Consider the following 23,273-nt stretch of genomic DNA (forward strand, 5'->3'; position numbering starts at 1 on the left):
GGATCGTAGCCTTGGATCCTTTGTATTGCTGGTTTCAGAATCCCAGGGGTTGTCCTTGAGTCTCTCCAGGTACTTCTCATGAGAGACTGCAGGAAGGTCCATTCTCCCTTCCTTTTTATATCCTGTGCCATCCTGACTGGCCCAAGGGCTACTGCATGAACAATCTATTGTTTAATTTCACCAAAAGCTTGTTGTTGTCCAGGATCCCACTTGAAATCATTCCCCTTCCATGCCACCTGATAGAGAGGGCTTACAATCTGACTGTACTCTGGAATATGTATCCTCCAAAAAACTGCAGTGCCTAGGAAAGGCTGTGTTTCCTTCTTGCTGGCTGGTGGGGATATAGCTGCTATTTTGTTGATTTCATCTGCTGGAAACTGACAACCTCCATCTTGTCATTTTAGTCCTAAAAGCTGAATTTCCTGGGGAGATCCCTTGATCTTAGTTCACCAAGAATCAGGACACCAGCAAAGCATAAGGACAAGGCAAACTAATTTAAGTTGTTTTGAAGAATATAATTAATGCAGGTAGTTCAGTGTACTCAGGTTGCAAGTAGAGCTACCTGCATTTAGTGTATTCCTCAATGGAAGTGGTTATAATCTTTACAATCTCCTCCTAACTCTGCCCTCTCTCTGTTCCATGGGGCGTTATGCATGCAGATGAGGATAACCCTCTGCACTCTGATCAGTACTTAAAAAAGCTGAAAGAAGGCAATAGCTGTGATTCAGTATTGGGCAAAAGAAGCAGAAAATAAATAAAAGAGGAGATTTCCAGACAGATGGTGCAGCCCATGTTGTACTCTTGCCCTAAAGTTCTTCTGAACAACAGTGAGCAATTTTTTTCAATTTAATGAGACTCCCATCTCCCCATCAAATTTCTGATTTCTTTTGCCTCAGCAGATGCACTAACAGTCTGGAAGCTAGCACAAAATTAACAGTCCCAGTCAAACTTTGCTTGAATACACATATTTTACACAGCAAATTCTGCAATTTGGTTGGTCTCAGCCAGGCTCCATTACCTGACACCCCTCTCCAGAAAGCAGGATAAAGAGTGTCATCACATCCACTATCTAATACCATGGTAATAAGTACTGAAATAGATCTAATATATGGCATTGATTACACACGTTCAATAGTGGTGACTGCAGCTGATCAGCACACCTTCAGACCAACTACCGTCGTCTAAGGTTACAATGTGAGATGTATCCAAAAGTATGTATTCCATTACCATTTTCATAAGCAGTTAAAACCAGATGGGGCAGTGTTCTTTATCCCATCCATGACATATCCTTTATAACTCCCTCCAAGGGATAGCATCTGCTAATGGGCCATCACCACCACGGCATGACTCATTAAGTTACATTATTCCATTGTGAGATGCTCCACCCAGGGGGAGGAACCAAGCATTCCTACCTGGATATAATCTGAGGCTCTGAACACCAGAGTATCTACCACAGGATTCCCAGAGGACAAGAGCTTGACAGCCACCACTGGAGAAGGACCAGACTACAGGATCACCACTTCAACAGAACTACATCCACCATTTAATTAGACTGCTATCACCACCCTGACCAACAAGGTGTCAGACTGAATTCTTACTCTGTCTGTTTAAGCCAGTGCTTTCTGCCTTTATTTCAATTTTCCTGTTAAATTGTAGTTCTGACTTAGAATCTCTCAGTGGTTTGCTATCGAACTGTTATAGTTACCAACGAAATGCACAAGTTAATGACTGTTCTTACAGCACATGCAACACCTCCACTGTCACAGTGAAGACCAGTCCTACAAATACATCCACACCCAAAGCCTTCCTGGCTGCTCTTTCTACTCACTGGCCAGTCTGCTTGAAAAAACTACAGAGCCATAGCTTCTCACCCATTTAGGAGCTCTTCATAAGAATGAATAAATTCACTGTGAAAATGGATTTGTGAAGCATTACTGGGGGGTCGTGGAAGTCTAGAAGGGGAGTGCCAAAAACAAGGCACAAGCTCACCATGTTTCCTGTGCTGGCTGCCCCATCAATCCCCCTGGAAACAGTCCCTGCCAGCAAAGCCAGATATTTCTTGAGTCTAAGTTCACTGTCTAGAAAAACAGAATGGAATTTGCTAACATATGAAAAGGTTCAGACACAACAATAGGAAATCTCTACCTTTCAAATATTGAAATGAAAACAAAACAAAACCAAAACACACAGTAAAACATACCTGAGTCAGCCTTTTCCCTCTATCAAGAGTGACAAAATTTACAAAATTAACGAAATAACAACCAGCCCTAAGAAACTGGCCAGATTTTAAGGTTTATGAATCAAGATCAAAGACAGACTGAAGGTACAATAAAACTGAGCTTATTTGTTCACTTCTGCAGAAGAAACTGAGATCCTCACAGGACACATGGTGAATTTTTCATGCTGCTGTTGGACTAGCGTGCTATATAGAAGCAAAAGGTCTTACATATGTACTGAAGACAGGCAAAAACTACAGAGAATAAAAGATGCTTACATAAGTAGTACCTCATCCCCAAAATACAGCATACATATTTACCCAAACCACAAGTGGAAATCAATTTATATCTAGAAGCATTTTTCCATCAAATCCCTGTCTCTGTGGAGGAATCTCCTATGGACCTAGTAATTTCTTTTCAGTTGTAATGGTTAATTCACTTTGACATTAAATGTCAATTCCTTGCAGGTATTGTTTAAGAGATCAGCATTCTCTTTCACAGTCTGAGACTGTTAATTCAACAGCATCAATTTCTATCCAGTCCACTTCTGCTCACAAAACTCCTGTTGATGTTGATGAATGCTGATGAATCACTGTACTGTTTGAGCATGAACATATCCAGAGCAATTATTAAAAAGGATCATCTTCCTATCTGACACAATAATTGAACAACACAGAAACCAGCTGAACAAAGCATCATTAAGGCTTAGAAGGGAGGGAAGAAAATGGAAGGAAACCTGCAACAAGAATAATGTAGTGTTTTAAATATTTCACTGTCATCAAAAGTGGCTAATCAATAATAAATCAACTGGAAACTACAATGGATAGTTGAGTTGGTTGGTCTAAATCCCCAGAACTGGTTGTTACAGAACCCTCTCTTCCTGACCTCACTCCTTGGCTGTATGCAACATAAGATTTTGTAGCAGACCTGCAGAAGCACCATCAGAGCTGCATCCACAGGATGTCCCGTGTGACAGGGACGGATCACAGGAGGGTTATCAGTGTGGCTGACTGAGACAGCCTCCTGCCTAGGCACAAAGAGAGAGCAGGGGAACAGTCTACTAGACTGTCATTAGACAGCAAGTGCCATCACTACCCACCATTTGATCTCCAGCATGCTGGAGATCCCCCCAGAATCTCAGGGGAACCAGGGTGAAATGGCATGGACAGCCCAGCAGATCGGATCACAAAAATTATCCTCTTCCAGTCATTGAAAACCACCCTCCTTTTATCCCATGAATGTCATCTGTTTTCTGGCTTTTCTCAAGGTTTTTTTTTTGTTTTTTGGTGGCTTATTTTTTTAGTTTTTAGGGGGTTTTGTGTGTGTGTTTTTGTAGGATTTTTTTCTTTGTTTTCAGAAATATGAGCACTAGGGACTTTGACAACCAGAAAAACAGGACAAAAAACTCTCCCAGCTACAGATGAAACCCAACACTGAACATGTGAAAATAGGTAATGCCTACACCACTGCTGCCCCTTCAGAATGACAGTGCCCTAAACAATTGTCTTGGAAGTGATTCATTGTTACAAAGAAATAACAAAGAATCAGGGATTTTACTACTGCTATGGGTCCATGTAAGTAATACATCTACTTTTGTGTTGATTTGATGTCTGCTCTGATTGTACTTTGTCAGCCAAAGCATACATTCAGCTTAATATTAAGTGCAACCACCTCTTTAGCTGTGAACAGCATTAAAAGCAGGACAGCAGCACGTTTAGCTGTGTGTCAGCTTGCAGATTGCTTCACTGAAGCAGCATCAGCTGGCCAGAGCACTCAGCTTTTATTTGAGTAAATCAAAACAAAATAAGAGACAACACCTTGGACAATCTAAGTTCAAGATGCCCAGGTACCTGAAAAGCATCTGACAAAAAACCTCAAACCAAAATAAACATGACAAACATGAGAGCTCACTTAAAGATCAAACTAAAATGCAGAAGTCCAAAAGTATATTACTAACCAGAAAAAAAGGAAAAAAAAGAAACGAATGTTTTCTATCTTCCCTTCTGCCTTCCACCAAATCACACCTGTATACCTCAAAGACGTTTAGACTTTTTAAAATTGCTGCAGGGAAGTTTGCAACGTCCTGGGGCTAAAAGAGACTTCCAGTTTCCATTACCTCAGTCTACTTTCAAAATACAGCTGGTTAGCCTTTCTTAGGTAAGGAAAAAAGGTGAAGATTTCAGTAGTGATCTGAGGCTAGAAATTTCATTCTGTACAAATTTCAAAATCTGTCCTTCGATTCAGTAGGACCCTTCCACAATACTAGGTTCCACAGAGGATCTCAAATCTAAGTCATATGCATTCACAGTGCAGTCTGTGCTTCAAACAAAAAAAATAATTGTGTCAGTCAAACCCTTTTGAATAGAAGCTCTGTGGCCAGTCTGGGGGAGATCACTGTTCTGGCCTAATAATGAGTACTAGAATTTTGCTGCTAAGGCTTCCCATGACAGAATAGAGCCTGCAAGTTCAGCAAGGATGCCCCAGGAGGAGCCTCCTAAACCAAGCTAAATAGTTTCATGAACTCTGCAGAGGAAGTACTCTGTGAAACTGCCTTCTTTCCCCACTGTAAGATTAGGGAGATGATCTGTCACCTTAGTCATTTATCACACACTGAATTTATTTACAACAATAAAATAGCATCATCATGCAGTTTCACTCCCTCAGAGAAATCATTTGCTGTCACCAAGAGCATGGCTCAGCAAAGATACCTTCACAGTGATCCCACCAGGGTAATGTTAGAAACCCTGCTCACACCTCCAAAGAAAAGCAGAAGAGGAGTTTGAACATCTAGAAGGACAAAAACCTCTCTTCACGGATTTTCAGTGAAAATAACCAAACGAACCTGTAGATTGTATAATATCCTCAAGCCTTTATCTTGCAGGGAAATCTTTTCGACATGCCACTGTATTTTGCCTCACACCCCTTCTGAGGATGACAAAAGCAGACTGACCACAGTCATGCACAGGGTTTCACCAAAGGACAGACAATTCAAGAGTCTGTAATTAAACTACACGTCTACCTTTCTCCTTTACCTGCTCTGAGATTCAGCCCTAGAAAGGACCTCCAGATGATCTTAAGATTATCCCCAAAATTACAAGTTGCTCATTCTTTAAGGAATTGTTTTTGTCTTGGACTTGGGTATTTTGTTATTTTGGGGTTTTTGGAGGGAGAAGAAAATGTCACATTTTATTAAGTGACAGAAAGCGTACTTTGAAAGGACAAACCCATAGGATTTGGCACTGTAACATGTGAAATCATGAGCATATTCACCCCAAATCATGTCACTTATAACACAAACTGGACTCACATCAGCAGCAGGCTAAGCCATGAGGGATGCAGCAGCACACCAGGTTTCTTTCCATACTGATGAAAAGAAATTTACCAAAATAAGAAAAAAATAGAAAAAAAGAGACACACTCCTAATTTTCTGTTAACATCTCAACTTTTTTTTTTTTTCTGAAACTCTCATGTCTGTGCTCTCCAAAACTGAATCATACTCCTTTTCCTTGCTAAACACAAGGAAAAAAAAGCACAGGATACCTTTTACTCTGCTACAGATTGAGGCACTTAATCTCATTAGCAGTCAGACAAAACTTCCATTTATTTTTTGTAGCTGTCCTTTTCCAGAATCCTTTCCATACTTCCCTGACCTAGGTCAGCTTGCACTATCCTGTGCAATTCTCTCACTTGCTAAACCTCTTTTCCTGATTATTTCCATATTGTATCTATTCCACACCCATCTCTTGGGGAGCATTTTGTTGCTGTTTTTTAAACCCAGAATGATACCTCATCTTCTCTTGAAGCTTTCTACTTCTCTGAAAAATGGAGCTTTGTCTGAAAACTAAAAAAATTCTGCATGGCTTCCTCAGTTTTCTCATTTTCCTGCAGTCTGCCCTTTAAAGCCAACATATCAGTTTGCCTTCCCATTACTATCGAGCACCTCTAGAATTATTTGAGCCATTATCTAGCTTCTCCTAATGACTTCTGTAAGAGCTTGCTTGTTTGAAATTGCTTAGAGGTGATCATTCCTCTGCCACTCATTAAGGCTGGAGAACCTCTTCCCACTCTCTGGGGGAAAAGAGAGAGCATCTGCCTTAACACAAGGGATGCTGGCAGGAAGATGCGAGTCTCTTGGGATGCATTAGGAGCTTCTTCAGCACAATGAGCAGGTCCAGTGTAAAATAATCACACCAAACATACAGACATGCAAAAATTGTTTTAAAACATCTCTGCTATCCACAGCACCATCTTCAAGAAACAACTGCAGCAGCAGCTCCACAATGTTTTTTTAATTGTTAAGTACTGGAACAGTAAGATATCCCTGAAAGTGAATTTTTAATTTTTGTATTTCAAGTAAAAGGAACATGAACTAGGAGGACTCCAGAGTAAAAACTCATGCAATCATCTAATTTCAACATTATGTCACTACTTTAAACTTCCAGGATGACAAGAAAATAAAGAAGAAAAATACAGCTAGACACCAGCTCCAAGAAAACAATGCCAATTTGCTCAGGCTTACATAAACTAGTCACTACAATATGGATGGTCTCTCATAGCACAACCAGAAAGAAGCTGCTGTCATATGACTGTATTTTCAAAATATACTCTTTCATCATACTGACCTCTATAGTACCAAATACCTCTAAAAGACGTAATCTCAAAACAGTTTCTGAAACTCTTTTAAAATTGTTTATTTCTACTGACAGGCAGAAAAGTTCAAAGTAACCATGGATAACTCATCATTTAAGACACATTATTAACTGTTGCCAGCATTGTGTGCACATGTGTGTATAAAAGAAGCAAGTATGGTACATGCTTTTGCCCTCTTCTGTCTCTTTTGATATTAAAAAAAGAGAGAGAGAGAGAGAGAGAGTGACAGAGCAAGGAGCTGCTCATTAAAATTATTCTGAACACTGGAATTGCATGGATAGCAGACAGAATTTAGCTCCAAATACATTCTCATTACTATTTTGTTTACTAATCAATATCATTAAAGAAGATAACAGTGATTAAAGACTTTTGTATCAACTTTATTAATGACATAACCACAGGGATAGCATGCACCCTCAGTAAAATTTGCAGATGACACCAAGTTCAGTGCTGCTGTTGACACACCTGAAGGTCAGGATGCCATCCAGAGGGACCTGGATAAGCTCAAGAAGTGAGCCCATAGGAATCTCAAGAGGTTTAACAAGACCAGGCATTAGGGGCTGCATCTGGGCCAGGACACTCCCAGTATCAACACAAGCTGGGGGATGAACAGATGGAGAGCAGCCCAGTGAGAAGGGCTTGCGGGTGCTGGGGGTGAGAGGCTGGACATGGCTCAGCCATGAGCACGCACAACCCAGAAAGCCAAATGTGTCCTGGGCTGCATCCAAAGCAGAGTGGGCAGCAGGGGAGCGGGGGATTTTGCTTCACCTGAAACCCTGCATCCAGCTCTGGGGTCCCAGCACAAGAAGGACATTAACCTGCTAGACTGACTCCAGAGGAGGCCACCAAGATGTTTAGAGGGTTGGAGCACCTCTCCTAGGAGAAAAGGCTGAGGGAATTGGGATTGCTCAGCCCAGAAAAGAGGAGGCTTCACGGTGACCTAATTGCAGCCTACAAGCACATGAAGGGACCCTACAAGAAACACAGAGAGGGACTTTTGACAAGAGCATGTAGAGACAGGACAAGGGGGAATGGCTTCAAACTGAAAGAAAATAGATTTAGATTTTATATTAGGAAGAAATCCTTTACTGTGAGGGTGGTAAGACACCGGCCCAGGTTGCCCAGGGAAGGTGTGGATGCCCCATGCCTGTAAGTGTTTGAGGTCAGGTTGGATGGGGCTTTGAGAAGCCTGGTTTAGGGAAAGTGCCCCTGCCCAGGGCAGGGGGCCAGGAACTAGATGGTCATTAAGGTCCCTTCTAAGCCATTATATGATTATGCTTCCAGCAAGGTATAAATCACGATATCAGAAATCAGAATCCTTTTCTCCAACTATCACTCCTCAACAGAAAAAGCTACAAGAAGGAAATCTTCTCAAGAACTTACAAAAAGAATTTTCATATTTGTTTTCAAGAAGAAACAACAAAGCGATACAATTCAACACTTCCATGGATCAGCACCAGATACTCCATTTGTAAACTCCACCTTTTGTTTTAAACTCAGAAAAGTAGTAATAGGCTGGCACTCTTCTGAAACAAGTTTGAATTTAAACATTCAGGCAATATCCTTTTGCTAGATAAAAAAAAAAACATCTGGATTGTAACAAAATGTCACAATTCTCTAAGCAGCTTTGAGGGGGGGCCAGCCTTAAAAGGAATACTTCCTTTTTACCCTGCATCCACAAAACAGATGTTCAATCTTCAGGCAGAATAAACCACCATAAAATACAATAATCTGGAAATGCGGAAGCCAAGGAAGTTCACAATTAAGCATGCCAACCCCCAAATCCCAAATTACAAAGGCACCACCTCAGTATAGATCTACATGCACCATGACCAATGATACATAAACAGGAGTTTAATTTAGTTTATCTGAAATAGAAATTTGCCAGCTATTCCCCCGACTCCTGAAAATACATTGAAGACTGTAAGGCAATAGCTAAACATGGTTCAGGCCACCACAAATGCAGACACAGGAACTATTTATCAACCCCTCAAACCAGAAGTAACAATCATGCTCCTTCAGAAATATTTATGCAACATCTCCATTGGCTCAACTGACTGTTCTCCTAACACTTTCTGCAGTGATGTATTTTGCAAAGTTAATCTGAATGAAGCTTGAAAGAACATAGAATTAACAATAAGAAAGAATTATCTTAATGACAGGATTTAAATTCCCTATTCTCATGTCACTGCTCTTTCCCAAGGCCACAAACAAACTTATCTGATGGACAGCAGTGACCCAGAAATAAGATCTTACCTTTGATCTTGTCAGAATGGAGGGGGAGCAAACCCAGTAGCTCAAGACAACAAAAATCCTGATGTTGATGAATGGAAAGGAATTACTTCTTTCCATCATGCAAGTATCTGGTGTGCTCAGAACAATACACTGAGAATTTGTGAATCCCTGCTGTAAAATTTGGGCTGATTGCTAGTTTCTTGGCAGAAGTCAACAGGGCTTACTAGTCCTCACAGTCTGCATCATGCTCCCTGCCATCTACAGTATGCTAACTCAACTGGTTGGACTTTTTGTGGAACAATTTTTATGGATGATCAAGAAGTAACACACTTTCCAAAATAGCCTGGGAGCAGCAGCTGTCAGGGATGCTTAGTAGAGAACTGCAGCAGAATACTGGCTTTTGGCCTTGGGCAGCTTATGCTGATCATTCTATGAATTCAAGATTTACAAATGGAAAGCACTACTGATATACGCCCTGAAAGTAGAGATCTGAAGAAAACAACAAGACTTCATCACCTTTCCCTCTGATCCTTCTTTCAACTATCAAGGGAAGTTTAAATCAACTTAGGCTGCTGCCTATCTGAACAAGCAGGTAAATACAGAGGATTAGCTCACAGCTTGACTAATTCATTTTAAGAACTGACTTGGATTAACTCTGAGTTGTGTTTAGCAGACAGGCTCTTACTGCATACAAGAGGTCACATGAATTAAGTAGGCTGTTGTAAATTCACACCATACTTCAGTGATTATTCAGCTTCTCTGACTAGGTCCTTAATATATACAGTGCCCAACAGAAACAACAAAATTTCAATCAGAATATTTGGGAGATGCCATAATTTTAAGTGAAAACAGAAAATCAGGAGGCATAATGGAAGCTGATGTAAAAAAAGAGAGCAAAATAAAATATTCTTCTGACTCATATGATGACAGAAAGGTTAGTGTCCAAGCACTGTCTAGTCTGTCTCACCATTTTTCGGATAAACTCCTTTTGAACCTCTTTTAAAGAGTAAGAAAGGTGAAAAAACAATCCTACTGGACAAAAGTACAACTGAATATCAATGGATTATTCTTAATAAATAAGAAAATAAAAACTAACTAGTTGTTTGCCTCCAGCTCTTCCATTGAAACTTGGTGCACATTAGCATGGGTACAAACTTTAAACACATACGCACTTCAAAGCCTCCTTCAGACAGTTTTGTAACAAAGGCATCAGCCATAAAACATTACTTGGGAACCATGAAGACTTTTTTGTGACCACACAAATAAACTAAGAAGCTCAAGGCATCCAGGCCACGAAAGGAGAATGCACTGAAATCCACCCACAAACCAGACTTTTTAGGCATCCCACAATTGCACACACCAGCTGTGTCCATGACACCAAAGCTTGAGGCCCATGCACAGCTACTCTCATCCCTGACACAGCCCACTTAGGCATGCTGGGTCTGACTTTCAGTCTCCTGCTTTGAGCATTTTCTCTTAGGTCAGCCAACCTTATACTCCCTCCCCCTCTACTCCACTCTCAGCAGATCCCACCTCGAGTACTGCATCCAGCTCTGTATCTCTAAACAGAAGAAAGAGTGAGTGCAGAGTGGGCCACAGAAATGAGCAGAGGGCTGAAGCACCTCTCCTTGTGAAGACAGACTGAGAAAGTGCAGTTCTTCAGCCTGGAGAAGTCAAGGTTCTGGGAAGGCCTTACAGCACCTTTCCATACCTAAAGAGAGCTTATAAAAAAAGCTGTAGTGATGTAGATGATGATATAAAAAAAAGATGTAGTGATAGGACAGGGGGTAACCGACCCAGAAAGAGGTCATAATATATTGATTAGTATCAGGAATAAATTACTTACTGTGAAAGTAATGAGACACTGTAACAGGTTGTCCAGAGAAGATATGGATACCTCAATCCCTGGAACTGTTCAAGGTTATGCTGCACAGTGGTTTGAACAACCTTGTCCAGAGGAAAGTGTTCCTGTCTGTGGCAGGGGCTTGGGACTGAGCTGATCCTTAATGTCCCTTCCAACCCAAATAATTCTATGATTCTATACAAAAATGCACTATGGCATGCTGGCAGAACTGAGTTTTGGAGAAACCCAATGCCTATTACTTGGTCAGCTGCTGCCTTCACTCTTGCAGCAGCCTTATTCCAAGAATACTCTACTTAATTCTACAATGTGCACCACTGCCAGGCGAGAAGGAAGATTAAAGCACCATAACTTACCAAATCCTCAAAGTTTCCCACTACAGCAGTACTGGCACCCCCCTCTAGTGGAGATACAGCTTATACAAGCAGATGACACTTGCAGGGTCTTGGGAGGAAAGTTAATCAAACCACAAGAGGAACAGTCAGAGGGATATACAGAGCACTGAATGACTTCTGGAATAATTGCTGGAGGCAGATGCATGGTGAGTGCACATTCGGGTTTCCTACCAACCAAGAAATGTCACCTCATCTTGGAAACTCCAAGAAAAGTCAGTATTTTTCCCTGCTCCTTTCTCACATGAAGCACAAAGGAGCAGGGTTTGTTTTGGTTTGTTTGCCAAAGCTGTTCCTGCACTTTTGTGCCACTCTTCTGAGGGAAAAAGTAACTGTTTTAACACAAAAATGGTATCAAAGATTCCCTCACAGAGTATTCATAGAATATTAAGAAAGATTTAGAAAGAAGAACCAAAGAAGTTGTAAACAAATATCTCAAACAAAAATTTGTCATAAAAATCTGGGCAACTGATTGCAAGAAACTTTGTGGAAGAGGTCTTGGGGATGGAAATATGCAGGATCATGGCATAAGCGTTTGCTCAGACATACTATTTTTAAGACATTTATGCTTTCTACAATCATGTAATTCCCTCCTGTCATCTGATTGTCATCAGGTTGTACATCTCCCCCTGCATTTTTTCCTCTAGGCTGAACCTCCTAGGATGCTTTTGCATGTGAATCTTAAGCAATCCAAGGCAAGAAGCAGAAACACTTCTTGGAGAAGGAGGCACTAACCTGTGCTATTCCTATCAACTGTTTGCAAAATTGAATAATTCTAGAGATCTATTTTTAGTCTATTCACTAAATATCAGAATTGTTCTGATTATAGTAGCACCCTGAAGTCTCAGTCAGTTTCCAGTCCCACTAGCATGGGCTTTTGAAATAGGACACTATAACTACTGTACACAAGAAGCTTAAAGACTAGGGGAGCAAACACTAATTCAGAAAAGTCTTTTGTTTGCAAGGTTTCTGTAGAGGGAAATACACTGCTCTGAGTGTATTTCTGTAGTTTCATCTAAAGCTTTAGGAGGAGCAAAATGATCCTGGTGTGTTGCTAGTCACATTGGGACAGCTCTCAAAGCCCTATGCAGAAACCATGCCCAGGGCAGCTCAAAGGTACCTGGCTCATTTCCACAGAATTGCCCTCCATGTATGACTCATTTTGGGAGGGACAGCAAGGAAAAGGAAAGACAGAAGACCGATACATTAGATAGACATTTATAATGGTGTCTTTCAAGTACAAGTCACATTCAGGATGATACTTCTTGAATACTAGGTACCTATCACACATCCATTTCCCTGAAGTTGTTTGTCCTGTTGCAGCATCTCAGGATAACAATTGGTGAATTCCATTTCCTTGACAAGAGGAATGAAGGAGCAACAATGCTTTGATGCACTGGGCTTGTGTCTGCAGGAAAGTAGCAGCAAACAGGGAGACACATGGAAAGAAATGGCTGAAAATCCCAATGAATTCTTCCCTGAAAGCCTAGGCTTTGCTCCTCAACCAAATCTAATGCTTACATGGATGGTTAACATATGCTCAAACACCACCCTTGGTACATCCTGGTGCTACTGTGGCATATAGGACAACATGTTACTCTCACTCATTCACTGGTTCATCCTGAAGACAGAAATGCCTGGAGACATTCTCATATGGATACAGGGAACTTTTTACCCTCCTGTACTGATAATTTGCCAATACAACACACAACACTTAAGCAGTGCTATGCACACAATTGCAAAGACACCTTCCAAGTGCAATAGTCAGTGACACACAACACAGTATTAACACAGACCATACAGAGCTTTACTCTCCTTTGGGAATGACAAGCTTAGCATTATCAGTCTGAATCTATGCTTCTCTCTCTAACATTCCCCTACTAATTTCCCAAATGCTTTTTCACTTCAATAATTTGTTTTATATATTCAAAGTTAGCATGCAACTATAGAAAAGTGCTACAAGGTTTACTACTATAAGCACAGCCTTAGGCAAGGTACCCAAATTTTCCCTTTACATCCTACAACACAGCTTCACTACCACATGAAACCCTTTCCACTATAAGAGGACTGCACATGTCTTGTAACACTACTGATCCAGACTCTACAATCACTGAAAACCCACCTGTCACAATAGGCATTGAAACAACAGCTCAACTACCCACAAAAGTGCACAATTTACTTCTATTGGAGCATCAATGAAAGAGCCCAGAAGTGTCTGGATAGAACATCAAGTGCACATACACACCGCAGCCCTTTGCTACTTCGTATTTGGTTACAAGTAACTGTGAAAATGGTTAGTAACACAACCATGAAACGTTGAAAGCTCTAAGACCCAAGAAGTGACACCACTGTTGCAGTAAGAGATTGTAAAAAATACAGTAACTACAAGAAAACAGAACCCACCCAGAGAGTCAGTGAGCACCTAATGCAGGCACACAAATAAAAAAAAAAAATACCGACCACAATAATGACCACCACAGTCCCTCCCAGTGCAAGGCAACATCTAGCGGCTAGGCGACCTTCTCCTGACACTGCCATTGGCTTGAGGTGTAACCCGCAGTTCTCCACCGAGGCCTCCTGCCACCAGCCATCCAACTGCAGCAGCTGCAGCTGGTGCCACTGACAATTTACTTCTCCTTGATCCAAAGCAGCAGATGGGTAGGGGTTCTCACCACTCAGTGGGCTCCTGTGCTGTGGGCTGCAGGGACAGTGACTGTTGCACTGGTGGCACCCCCAGAGCCTTCCACCCCTCCTTCAGCCCTTCCACCTCACTATTCAGAATTGAGCAGCAAACAAACCTGAGCTTTCTTCTGCACAAACACCCTGGCTGTGGACATCCCCATCCTGGCTCGGGAAGGCATGCTGCCCTCCACACATTGCAGATGTGCAATACCACCCCAGTTCCCTTGTTCTTTCACCAGCATCAGCTCAAGGCTTCAGGACATTGTCTGGCAGATCTAACAACCATAACAGGTCAAAACCAGACTGCACTATCAAAGATAAAGATACAGTGAAATCCAGCATCTACAGACCCTTTATCAATACCCCTTCGCAGCAGACGAAACAACACTTGCCACAGTTGAAAGCTACATAGCTATGAAAGCTTGAGAATTTATCAGTCTTTAAAAACAGGTGAGACCTGTACAGCATCTCTCTTGACTGCTTGGATTCCAGTAAGTCTTTGCTAGAGCTCACGTTCAGCTCACAGCTATTAAATAATCACCCACTTACTCAAAGAAGATACAAATTTCTCTATGCTGTAAACATTCAATACTCATCCAACATTTATTGCTGCAGCTAACTTCTTCTTAATAAAAAATGGATACTACTATAGCTATATTTTTTCACCCAAGGTGAAAACAGTCATCCTCAAATGGCAAAAAACCCCGAAACTTGTAAGGACTTCTGCTCCTGTACCAGCATCATTTCATGTCTGCCACACACACCCTAAAAAGATAGGGAGGAGGGAGGGAAAGGGGCTTGCAATGAAAAACAGTATGCATTTCTTTTGCCAGATTTTTACCACTCTTACAATCTCCAGCATTCTGTACAGAAAGATCTTGCCTTTGATGTCAATCCAATGCTTTCAGGCTTGCTCCTGCAAGCACTGCAATACGCAATACATTTTCTAGCTGGCAAAGAAATGGATGTACTGCATCCAGTGCCTGTGAAATCCATCCTACTCCAAAGGTCACTGTGGCATGCAAATTCCTACAGAAAAGCCAGAATGGTCTGTAATATGGCAACACGAGGCCTACACCAAACTAAGGATTATCATATATGACCATCAAACTCACAGACATTTTTTTCAGCAGTTTCAAAAATCCAGTTCAAGAGGTATTTTCCTCTTAGTCACAGTCAGAAGAAAAACCAGAAGGATAATATTGGGGTTTTATATTTATCATATTTGTATTTTTAAAAAGAAAATGAGAGGATCTCTAAATAAAAAAAAAAAAAAAGAAAGAAAAGAAAAAAAAAAAGGAGTTCCAATGCTGCTCAAGTTAAAGAAATCTAAAATAAAGATAATTCAGTTGGCACAAAAGTCTGCATATGGTTCTCAGCAGTATAGTATCTCTACTCCCAAAATGTGTTTCCTTCTAAAAGACATCAAGCCTCCCTACTTTTGCAACTGAAGGCATTTCTTGTGACACTAATCCACACCACCTACTATCACTTCAGCAGCAGATCACATTGCAATGTATGAGAGGGAAACAGCAAGGCACAACACTTTGCTCCTGTTTCCCCAGCAGGACCAGCAGCCAGGCCATTATCCATCACAAAGTCCACCAGCACAAATCTTCAAGGCACTTGGAAAGCAAAACACTGCACACACCCCAGGCCAGAACCCCGTCCAGGCTATTTATCCTGGGAGTGGCTTGAGGAGGAGGGATGTGACTCCCCCTCTCTGTCTGTGCTGCTGGCAGGGGCAGGCATGCTTTACCCAGACTCCTTGAACCACAGCAGCCCCGCAAGTCTGTGGCTGGTTTTGGCTGCCAGAAGCCAAGGAAGAAGAATCACTTTCTTTTTAAGAAGAACTGCTTTACTTCTGGGGTAAATGCACCAGTGCTTCCTCTTTATGTGTACTAACCTAACTGCCTACAGTTACCTGGGTCAAGAAGGAGCCAGATCCAGGAGGAAATTGGTACAGGAATGAAAAAAAAATAATGGTCAACAAACTATTCCAGGCTGTGCGTATCAGGAAATTCAGGATATTTTGCACTAATCCAAGCAAGGCTGTTGTTCCTCTGTAGAGAAATACAATGCCTTAACCACCTCAAAGTTCTTTGTCAAGAGCTTGTAAGAGAAATGCCATGGCCACGGAGCTGCCATGTGAGAAGGGGGCACACATAAATTACCTAAACCAGCACCAGCATAGAGGCTCTTTTCTGGTGCTCAGTGGTTGCACAAATAGAAACAGTACTTTCAACAGCTGGAAACACTGGTCATTAAAAAATGAAAATTGATCCTAGAGTGCAACCTTCAGCCAAAAAATTACCAAGATTTTACAAACCAGGTGTGCTGTTAAACAGTTTGGGAGGATGGACATAGTGTCAGGCAGTCAAGAAACACCAATGGAAGAGAGGTCTGGGTACACAAAGACAGGCACTTCTCAGAATTCTCCTCTATTTTCAACAAAAAACAAATCAAGGCACCAGACATTCAGATATTCCCTGTCATGTGTACCAATACATCAATGAAAGAGCAAGAATGCATAGGCAATGCTTCTACATGTTTTAAAGAAACTAAGCTTGAAACATAAATGAAGAAAACCAAAATTCAAGTTCCCTGACATGTAAGTAGAACACCAGCTCTCATTTCCTTAAGAGAACTTTCTTCTGCCTTGGGAATTATTTTGTATTTCTATCAAAGCAACTCAACAGCCTCACACCTGATGATTCAAAGTCATTCAGTGCCAACACAGATTTTGCCATTGACATCTATGGGCCATGGATAAAGCCTTAAGCTTCTGCATTAGCGATGAAGAAAAACACATGGGGAAAAACATGAAGTGTGTAAGTTCAGCCCTAATGCAGCACTGCTGAGTGCCACATCTCTACAGTATCATCTTGTGACACCTGGAAAAGGCAGAAACCTATCAGATGCTACATAACCACTGCCAGTTCAAGCTATTAGTTCTCAACTCCCTCATGATCAAGCATTTCCGCAGAGCAGCATTCTCCCTTCAAATTAGCAAAACTCCTAAGGTAACAAATGAGATATATCCAAATTGAAAGCAATCTTAAAGAAAAGGACATGGGAAGATGGAAAAAGAAAAAAGAGAAGACACATTTTATTTTCTCAAAAGTTGGTTTTCTTTTCACCCTACTAAAGTGATAGAGAAAATAATACAGCCTATTGTGAAAGCTGAAGCATTAAAATGCACAGCATATAAAGAACTAACCCACTAACTAAAGATACTGGAGGGATCAAATATTGATTGCTCTATCCTTCTGTCAGTAAAACAGTTGTATGCATCTTTCCCCTGGCATTATGTGTAGCAGTCGCTCTTCAAATATCTCATTTATGGATTTAAGCTGAATTTAAGTGTCCCTTAAATTACATGCACTTTTCTTTCTGCAAAGGAGGAAATTGCACTTATGTGGCAAATTCTAATTTTGTAAGGGAAATAGTAGTGAAAAGGACAACTACCACACAGTACCTGTTCCCACTCTCAAATTCTGCCACACATCCCTGAGCATCACCAAGACCATAAGTGATGGCCTGTGAAAAGTTCCCCATTCAGCCATTATGAGAGGCAAAAGAGCTGCACTCAATTTTCCTCTGCATCCATATGATAAAACAAAAACAAACCAGATACACAGCAGCAGTGCTCAGTAAGTGCTGGCAGGTCACCACCTAGAGGTGCTCCAAGCCAGCTCTTCTGCCATCTGGAGAAGGCAGCTCACCTCAGAGTGCTCAAAATGCTCAGTACTCAAAGGGAAGATGGTGGTGGTCTCCCAAAGGAAAAAAGCTGCTCAGAAGAATTACTTGTCTTTTGATTTAAACCTCTGAATATGAGATAAAGCAAGCTCAACATGGAGGGGCCACTGAGAAACAGCTAACTATCCATTAAGGTGTTATTAAGGGCACATCACAGTGTTATCAAAGTGAATCCCATGCAAGTACAGAGCAGAGCAAAAGACTTTCTTCAACAGCCTCTCCTGGATTTCCCAAATAGTTTAACTGCGTGACACTGTAAGACCAAGTAAAAGACAGTTTTTTATTTTTTCCCATTTTTAAGCAGAGAAGGAATTGTATTTTAGTTACAATCTTCTAGAGCCACTGATGAGAACCACATGACCATAAAGTATTTGCTCACAGTGATAAGATGGTCTGTTACTCACACGTGGAGCTCACATATTAAAGCTGGGTGGGTACGCAGAGTAGCCTTACTTTAATTTTGCATTTTCCATGTGTTTCGTCTCAAAAGCTGTTTAACCTTTCGACCCTCAATATTTGTTTTGAAGAGCAGAGGAAGAGAAAGCAGACACCAGCCAATGTTTTCCTCTCTTCAACCAGCACAGCTACTGCTAAGTTCTCAGAACAAGGTTTACAGCAGCCAAGGGTCTAACTACTGCAATCTGTAATGGGGAGTGATAAAGACAACACCACACTGATCATGCAGCAGTGCTTCTTAGTACTCCTAAATAACATTTCCTTGGTTATTTGCCGTACAAAAAAGGAAAACCACCGTTTATGTACAACTGCACAGGATGAGAGTATCAATCTGTTCTGGAGCAAAACAGCATTTAATTTTGTGTGGTTAATATTTAATAAAACAACAGTAAAACACAGGCCTATCAAGTTGCTTTTAAGTCCGAGCACATATCAGTCAAAGAAAAACAGGCGGCACGCCTATAGCCAGTAATAGCAAGCTGCAGGGCAGAGCTTCACTTACGCCTGTGCACACAGAGTATTGCTTCAGTCCACTGCTGAAATTGCCAGAAATATTATTTTAGTGCTGTGTAGCCCATCCTCGCGCAAGAGTAACACACAGCCCTGGCCGCCAAATTGAAACATGACTCCCTGACCTGAGAGTGATTCATTTTAGACCAAATGGTACAACACACCAAACCTGACCTAGCATGCAAAAACTTTCTTTGAAAAGATAAGAGTTGCAGCAGTTCTTAGTAGTAAAAAGATTGCAGCTACTCCAATTCCCCCACACTTTGAGTTACCTACAGGGTCTCCCCCAAGCTATTTTGCCTTGAAACTTCAGAAAACCCCAACCAAACAAAAAAAAACAACCAAACAAGCAAACAACAACAATTAAAAAAAACCCCAAACCAAAACCACAGAAAGCCTGCCCAAAACTAGAGCAAATAAGGATGGAAAAGAAATAAAAAAGAAGAAAGGGAGGATTTAGGCAGCTTCTAACATTCACAGACAACTGAAATCATGAAGGTGTGAGCTTGTTTCACAGAGTTATCCCCAACAAAATTAAATCTAGACATTCCAACATTTTTGTGATAATGAAAACTTTTCACATATTTCCATAGGAAGCAGTTTTTTGGGATGGTTCCCACTGTAGAGCTATTTAAAAAGAACGTAGGAAAAGAAGTTAGAGGAAGAAACTTGGTCCCTCTGGTTCCACCTCTGTCTTCTCGCTTCAGTTTGCTAGCAGCTTTTGTCCTCTAGTTTCCCTCCAGTTTCCCCCACTCACGGTCTTTCACTAATAAATCACACCCCTATGCTTGTCATTCATCTTCTTCCTGTCCTCTACCTTTGTAAACACCGTGGATACACCAACACTGCTCTCATCGGACTTGAGCAGGCTCTTCGTCCGATGGACTGAGGAAGTCAGAAGACAGAGGTGGCAACGATTCTTTATCTAGGACTTTTTCCACTGCCTTAATTTGGTATAAATAAACCCGAAGAGTTTTCGAATGGGGGGGGGGGGGGGGGGGGGGGACGGGCAGGAGGAATGGGTGAGGAAAGGAAAAAAGAGAGATATATATAAAAAGAAAAATATGAGTGCAGACCCTAAGTCCTGTTAGTGTTCCTTAATCAAACAAGTACCCATCACTTATTCCAGGCCAGTCCCGGAGATGTTAGTCCAGCAGGAATAGCAGCCTGACCCGACGCCTCGAACCCCTCGAGCCCACTCCGCAGGAGCGGGAGAGGGCCCCGACAAGGCGCGCCGCCCGCACCCCACTGCGCGCCGCGGGACTCAGACCAGGTTCGGAAACACGAGAGAAAAAGCCAAAGAGAGGAGGCGAAGGGCGCCGCGGGCACGGATCCCTCGGGGAATGGGAAGCGGGCACCTTTTCTCAGGCGAGAGCGGCGGGACCCCCGCCCTGCTCCGGGGCCCGCCGCGCTGCGCTTACCTGCGGGGGCTGCGCGGGCGCGGCTGGAGGGAGCGCGGCGCCGCCGCCGCCGGCGCGCACAGAGGGAGGGAGGGAGGGAGGAGGGAGGGAGGAGGGGAGAGAAGGAGAGAAGGAGGGAGGGAGGAATGAGGGGTGGGACGGGGAGGGACAGAGCGGAGCGGAGCAGAGCAGAGCAGAGCAGAGCGGAGCGGGACGGGACGGGACGGGCTCCCTCCCTCCGCCCCCGCTCCGCCCGCGCGGCTCCGCCGGGCGGGGCCCAGGTGTGCCCGCCCCGCCTGCCCCGCGCACCCCACGCGTGCCCGGCTTGCGGCCGCTCGCTCCGCCACAGACCCTGCCCGCCGCCGAGCATACCTCGGAAAACGGCGGTGGGTTCGGGCTGCGTGGCGGTGGTATGCAGGTGACTCGGGAGCAGCCACAGTTCTCGCCCTGTGAAACTTTCCAACATCTTGCTAATGTCGGCAAGAGCCGTTTGGGAGCCCCAGCCATAGGAACAGTCAACTTTCAGGTTCACCGAGCAGTCATCCTTGGAAGGGGACACAGTTGCACAACAGATAGTTTTCCAGATTAGAAGAACTATTTTATTATGCAAAACCAGGTTCAAATTACTTCTTCCCCACCTCCTGCCCCCCATACTTTTTACTGTGAAATAGTCTGATTTCATTGGGTTGCTGGAGTATCTAGAGGCCACTTTTGCATATACATAGATCAAGTGAAAACATGTATGTTGCACAACACTTAGAGTTCAGTGGCTGAAATGGCCAAGCATTTCTAACCCCTGTAGTGAGATTTCTAGAGAGGTTACCTATAGTTCTACAAGCCAATGTAGAACTCAGTGCCTCCAGCAGCACAAAATCCTATAATGAAGCACCAAGCCCACTTAAAGCACTCATATTTTTCAAGGAACCAGAAAGCAGCACAGAAAATTCTCAAGTTTGATCTTTGCTTGTGTGCCATCAGCACAGTGATACACACTGTTTACTATAGCTACTGGCAGTATCTGCTTCACCACAGGTATGGTTATTAACAATGTTTTTGGCATCAGTGAAAGTATGTCTCTTGCTGTCATGGCTGGTGAGATGCTTTCTCTTTTGGAAGAAGCTGTAATCACACAGACTTTGTTTTTGTACTCAGCATTGTAATTTTGCTTTAGAACTAGACTTCAACATGCTGAAAAGTTTTGTTAGGTATTCTGCCGGCTATTAACTTTGGAAAGTGCTGGGATTTCATCTTCTATCTGTTCAAAGCAGGCTACCAAGTGTTTGCAAGAGGTGACCAAAAAGCATGTTCTGTTACAAGCTCTAATAGATGGTTTAGCATCTACACACCAATTATGGTGGCAGGTCTTAGTAGTTTTATCACTTATGCACGGGCCACATCCTTGCTGGACAACTGCAGTCTTGAAACAGTGTGCTCAAACTGCAGGTGTCCTCCCCTCCCCTGGTGGTAGAAAAGGGATGACATAGATGAGTCGCTGATTAGACAGCAGGTCTTCAGAACGTAAAATTGATTCTTCCAGCCCTGTGGCACTATATCTGCTGTAGCATCATTATAAACCAGATTCTACTCATCTTTTTGGGACACAAACTGCCTGTACATGTCTACAAAACAGGTCCTGTCCTCAGCCAGTTGCCCAGATACCACTATAAGAACCAAGATTAACTTGAAAGCAATCAAAGCTTCAGGCAAAAGGTGGTCTGAGAAGATTTACCTCTCTGTGGGTGAGACTTACACCCCTCAGGCATGCAGGAGTCTCCTTCAGTAGGACAGTGCTTGCTGCCAAGAACTACTACATCTGCAAATTGGAAATCACCACTGCTTAGCATCCCTATGGTTACTCAAAAACTGCTGGTTAGGATATCCTCTACAGCAACTCTAGCTACTGATCCCTGAAGGAAAACAGCAGAAAATAACAGTCCTGAGATAATGGGAAAAGGCTGATCTGCACGTGAGATGGAATGACATGAAGGTAAAATGATTGCAAGCATTTTAAGGAAAACTATTTTTGAGTCCACTTTAAGCAAACTGATATAGTTAAAGAACCAATGTTTTTTCAGTTCTTTTGTTTTCTGTTAGTGACTTCAGGCATGCTTGCTCAGCCCTGAAACACTGACTTCTCATTTGTTCAAGGATAATGTCATTAATTCTCAGTCAGCCACTCTTGCTCTAAATAGAAAATATAGGGAATATTCAGTAAATCTTACAAACAGGCAAATATTGAAGGTCCAGGGAAGATCACATGGCCTGACGTTTAATGAATGTAACTGCTATGAGACTTGGCTGTGATGCTTTGTGGTCTGAGACGTGTTTATGTAATCACACACAGATGTACTGAATTGCATTAGATAGGGAAGTAGTTTTCACATCCTTCAGTCTGGAAAAACTTCTGTTTCCAGAACAAACCATGTAAGTTCCATTTGCTCAATTTAGTGAATTGATTCAAATCATAAGTATGCTTAACATATGCAGACGTTTATATATTTAATTCTCAGCATTCATACAGTTTCAGCTGAGTGGCTGCAAGGTTAGTCATACAAACCCAGAAAAGTTAAACATCTAATTCCTCTTCAGTCTGGGCCTGGAAAGTACCTCTGGTGTTTTCAATTAAAAAAAAAAAAAAATCTGGGAATTTACATGTAAGATGTCTCTTCACTCTGTCACTTCCCGATGCAGCATACTCCGGTGTGGGTACCAATGGGTAATTTCATTTTGGATTGGAAATGTGCTGAAATTTTCAATGCAGTGGATATTTTGAATTAAACATTTAATGAGATCACTACTAATTCCAGTGGAAAAAAATTGCATGCTTCAGCACAATCTGAGATAGGAATAATTAGAGACCTTGAACAGTATTTTCACTTTTTATTGATCAGCTTTTATTTCTTGGAGTCCCACCATTTGTGGTAGATTGCTAAAGCATGTGTACATCACAAAGAACGGCTCCAACAATTCACAACGTATAAAGCACTATTTGGAGTTTGACTTTTTGCTGATTTGTTACTGTCATGGGGTGACTTTACCTTTAAGATAGTTTTGAGAGCTATGGAAGTGAAGCTGCTGGTGACTGATGGGAGTCTTTTTCTCCTGACCAATT

General features: G+C 42.1%; 1 protein-coding gene across 1 annotated transcript in view; it reads right to left on the reverse strand.

The window, feature by feature from the left end:
• LPAR1 (lysophosphatidic acid receptor 1) overlaps positions 1 to 20,292 on the reverse strand; it is a 67,910-nt gene extending 47,618 nt beyond the window's left edge. The window contains exon 1 of the mRNA XM_058827450.1: positions 20,183 to 20,292. The gene's annotated coding sequence lies outside the window, so the exon portion shown is untranslated. The remainder of the gene's footprint in view (positions 1 to 20,182) is intronic.
• Between the last annotated feature and the right edge of the window lie 2,981 nt (positions 20,293 to 23,273).

This window comes from Poecile atricapillus, chromosome Z (assembly GCF_030490865.1).
Source record: "Poecile atricapillus isolate bPoeAtr1 chromosome Z, bPoeAtr1.hap1, whole genome shotgun sequence".
NCBI classification, from domain to species: Eukaryota; Metazoa; Chordata; class Aves; order Passeriformes; family Paridae; genus Poecile; species Poecile atricapillus.